Below are 4,729 nucleotides of genomic sequence, written 5' to 3' on the forward strand. Positions count from 1 at the left end.
CCCTCAGCTTGTGGCCAGTGTTCCTGGTGACTCCAAGGGGGGCCCTGGTGAACAGACTTTCCCCGAGTCCCTGCTGGTGGCCCCTGATAAGGTTGTAGGCAGCTACAAGATCCCCCCTTAGTCTCCTGAACTGGAGCAGTAAGGTACAAATCCCCATCTGTTGCTCAGAGTAAGGACCCCACTCATCAGGTGCTCGTCTGCTTGGTTCCCAGTGACTGGTACCTGAAAGGAGCAGTAGCTCAGAAAACTACTTCTACCTTATCCTCAGATGCTCTGTGCCTTCTCCAGACTAGGATGACCCTGGTCTTGGGAAGGCATGGAAACCTTTTCATGCTGTTCAGCTACTCCTGGCACTGGAAGGAGGTGAGCAGCAAATATTTCCCAAGCCCTCATCTGACTGGTGTGATGACCCCAGTGTGACAGGGGATCAGGTAGGAGCCCCATTATTAGGGTGGTCACGGGAGTAGGTAACTATGGAGAATACTTCACAGGTGAAGAGAGTTGCACACCAGGGAAAGATCAGGGTAATCACCCCACCACCACCTGTATAATCCTGGTGGCAAGGGAGTGCATTTTGCCTTCGGGCACTGGAGGGAAGAGGATTGGACCCCAGAGAAAAGAGACAGACAGACAGACAGACAGACAGACAGACAGACAGACAGACAGACAGACAGACAGACAGACAGACAGACAGACCGTGGATGAGGAGAGCCAGGGACTGCAGCCCCTGCAATGCCACAGCAGGTTGGTAAGGAGTTGGGATACTCCCCTGGGGCCCATGGCTGATGCAGATAGCTGAAGGAAGATCCAGGGCTCTGGGGGAGCAACATGCCAAGAAGTGGAAGGGTCCCCAGGCAGCATACAGGGATCAAAAGCGATGTGGAGATATCCGCTCCACCAGATAGTGGGGGATGGAGTTGGGTACGTGATCGGACACAGGGAGATAGCAGCGGAGGCATGTCCCTGTTCAGCGGTGGGGGAGATGCTGGTAACATTTCCCGCTAATGAGTTAATTAGTGAGGGAGGTACTATTTGTACCAAAATAGACTATCATCCTGGGGACACTCCCTGACTTACAAGTTATCAAGCTGCCTGGGACCAGTGAGCTTGGGGAAGAAACTGAGCCTGATCAGTTCCCCTCTCCAGTGCTCTCCAGCCCAATTGTAGCCCTGGGGATGAGAAGTCAGCCCACCTGGGCTGACTTCCTTTCCCCAGCCTGATCTAGTGCTGGGGATGGGAAGTCAGCCTAGCTGGGCTGACTTCCCTTCCCCAGCCTGATTGTAGCACTGGGGATGGGAACTGAGCCCACGTTCAGTTCCCTTCCCCTACATTCTGATCGGCTTCCCGCAGCCTGGACGCAGGAAATGGGGAGAGCCAGGGATGCGCTTCTGGCTGCTGCTGGGAGCACAGCCCTGGTTCTCCCCTGTCTCCCTCCACGTGGCTGCTGGCTGCTTCAAAACTCAAAACATTTCAAAACTTTCAAAATGTTTTGACTAGCCTTGTTTTGTTTTGAGGCTGTTTTGAAGCCCTTTGTCTTGATTCTATATAGCTGTTTCAACCAAAAAATGAGTCAAAACAGTGTTGAATCGAAACAGATGGTGACATTTCACACAGCCTTAATAGGCAGTACAAAAACCGTGCACCATCTAAGCTTCATTTGAAGGATTTAACTGGTTCACAGGCCTTGTTATAGTCCTGTTTTATCCACATAGAATAATGCATGGGGGGTCAAATATTTTGGCTGGAGGGCTGTCTAATGAGTATTGGCAAGCTGTTGAGGGCCACAAGGGTAGCTCTGCCCCTTAATGGGTGCCCCACCCCCTGGCCACCATCTTGGGACTTGAAGTCCTGCCACTAACAGCTACCTCTGCTTCTGGAAATCCTTCCTCTTCCCCCCCCAAAATACTACTTTGGGAAGGGGGTTTGCCACCTTGGAACTAGAAAAAAAATACCCTTTATATACTAAAAAGCAAACATCTACAATAACATATATTAATCTTATGTCAAAAAATATTGTTGTCCTGATCTGAGTGTGTTTGCATAGTGTACATAGAGGTGGATGTCACCTCTATTATGGTAACTCCATGGAGCCTTATTATACAATCACACAGGGGTGATTGCATAAGAACTCAAAATGAAGTCTTACTCTTGTATATTGTGGGAGGAGGGGTTTGAGGGGATATGGGTAGGTCAGTATGGGGTTTGGGGGTGTGTATGTGGGGAGGTCATAGGGGTGTGTGTGGGGTTTGTGGAGGAGTTTGTGGGGAATGTGGGTAGGTATGTAGGTGTGGGTTGGTGGGCATGGGGTTTGTGGGGAATGTGGTGTCTGTGGGATTTGGGGGGGTGGCTGTGAGGGTTGTGTATGTTGGGTGTGTGCATGGATACAGGGGTTTTGGGGGGAGTATGTTTGTGGGGATGTTTGTGTGAGTTTGGGGCATGTGGAGAGCTGTGGGTATGTGTGGAGTTTGTGGGGGGCATGTTTGTGGGAATGTATGGGTATGTGCACGTGTGGGTATGGGGTTCGTTGGGAGGCTGTGGAGTGAGAGGAGAGGCAGGGTTACTGGGTGTTTGGGGTGTACATAGGGAGTGTATGTGCATGTGTATGGTGAAATGTTTGTGTGGGACTCCCCCTACAAACATGCCCCTCTCACACATGCACACATCCATTTTACACTGCCCCTGCCATCATCATCATCAGATGTCAGGCCCTTGAGGCACTCATGGCCCATGGCAGTCAGAGGCCTGCAGTTGTGCATGGCCCCAGTGAGCTCCAGGACTGCACGTGGCTGGGCCACTGGCTTCATCATGTGGGGCTCATATGCCTGAGCCCCGCACCACTGGGGGGGTGCTCCACATGATGAAGCTGGAGGTTCAGGTCATGGGGTTTATCTGAGGCAGTGGAGAGAGGGGTGGAGTTGGCCCAGCTCCATTGTATGGAGCTCCCCACTATTCTTCCATGACCTGTCTGTAGCATTGAGTGTGGATGGGCTGCCAGCTCTGTCTTGTGGAGGCATGACGCTTGAGCGGAGAATGCAGGAACTGTATGCAAGCCCCACGTGATGGAGACAGGTGGACCCCATGCCTCCACGAGCCCAGGGTCCATGCTCCTGCCACCCTACCTTGGGTCCCTGGCTGCCCCAGCCCTTGCACACTGGTGTGAGCCCCATGCTTCCACCCAACTGCTGTTTCACATCCACCTGCCACTGCTGTCACTCCCACTCAGCCACCACCTCCACCACTCCCCTGCCCACCTGCTGCCAACTTTCTCTGGCCTCACCCACCACCACTGCTGCCCTTTCCCTATCACTTCCCTACCTGCCCCCTGACTTTCTGCCACTCCACCCCTGCTGCTACCACCACTTCCTGTCCCTCCCACATGCTGCCACCACTGCCCTTCCTCCCTCTGCTGCTGCCACTTCTGTACCTGTGAGGCAGGGGGAAGGACTGTCCTGCAGGTAAGGATGCAAGTGCAGTATGTGCTGCCCCTCTGGGAGTGAGTAGAATTCAGTCCCATGCCCCATAGCAGGGGCAGCCCAGGGCCAGGCCAGATACACTGAACTGGCGAGCACCTGCCTGCTGGCCAGATGAAATCCCCTAGTGGGCCATATTTTGCCTGCCTCTCGAATAATGTTAGCAATTAGAGTAGATAAAAAGATAAAGCAAATAAATCCCAGGAGAAAATAAATGGATTTTTTTAAAAAATTTCTTCACATTTTGGGGGATCCATCACAGCAGCAGCCAAGTACCATTATTTTTAAATTAATATAATAAATGAATGAGGTGGAAAATTATAAGAGACTGTATTTCCTTCTTTGCGTATTTTTATTTTAATTGTTTTCTATTTAACAACTACAAACAAGGCTTCTATTATAAAACTTGGTATTTGTTAATTAGGCTGTATCTTAATTAATTCTGTGAGGAATAGACTGGATCGGGATATCAGAAAAAAAATGAAGAAGCAGACAAGAAATGAATTTTCACTTAAAAATATCTTTCTTTACCATTTGTTGTGTGAAGCTCACTGAAGTAAGTGATCAAATCACTACATTGTTAATATATTTTAAATGCAAAAACTAAGAAACACCCATTTTCCTGTTCTGAAATCTTACCACCTGCACGAAAGTAGGTGTTCCTAATAAAATATTTCCTTGTCATATACAATTATGCTTCCAGACTTAGAACATCACCTAAACATTTAATGCAGAACATGTGGACTCTAATTAGAAACAAGTGTTAGATGTATGCTTCACAAAGTATTACAAGAATTCACATAGTCCATGCTCACAGGCTAAAATGCATCTATGTGAGCCTACCTTGGAATTGCAGAAGATAAAATATTTTTGTAAATAAAGTTTCATCACTGTCACTTCCCTACTTAAAGTCAGTGATAATAAATAGTAGGTATGAACTTGAATTGCTTGGATTTTTTTTCTGATAAACCTTGAATACTTCTGTTAAGAAAATACAAGTATGCACCTCATGATCTTTTAACATACAACAATAAACATTCACAACAATTTATCATTCCAGAGCAGATCAACATTAGTCTAGATAACAATTAAACCCATGGAACTTATTGTTGGCTGATATTATAACTGTATTAAAACCCTTTGTAGTAGGGCACTAGGGTGCCTGCTACTGGCATTGGTAATAGGGCTTGGCTGCCAATCAGCAGGGCAGCACAGCTGAAGGTTGCTTAAGCAACAGATTGGGTCAGCTGACTGAAAGG

General features: G+C 48.4%; 1 long non-coding RNA gene across 1 annotated transcript in view; it reads left to right on the forward strand.

Moving 5' to 3' along the window:
- Positions 1-4,729, forward strand: part of LOC109323906 — a 20,227-nt gene that overhangs the window by 5,298 nt on the left and 10,200 nt on the right. Inside the window, exon 2 of the long non-coding RNA XR_002104775.1 lies at positions 1,498-1,501. This is a non-coding gene — a long non-coding RNA (uncharacterized LOC109323906). The remainder of the gene's footprint in view (positions 1-1,497; positions 1,502-4,729) is intronic.

The sequence above is a fragment of the Crocodylus porosus genome, unplaced genomic scaffold (assembly GCF_001723895.1).
Source record: "Crocodylus porosus isolate Cpor-Errol unplaced genomic scaffold, CroPor_comp1, whole genome shotgun sequence".
In the NCBI taxonomy this organism is placed as follows: Eukaryota; Metazoa; Chordata; order Crocodylia; family Crocodylidae; genus Crocodylus; species Crocodylus porosus.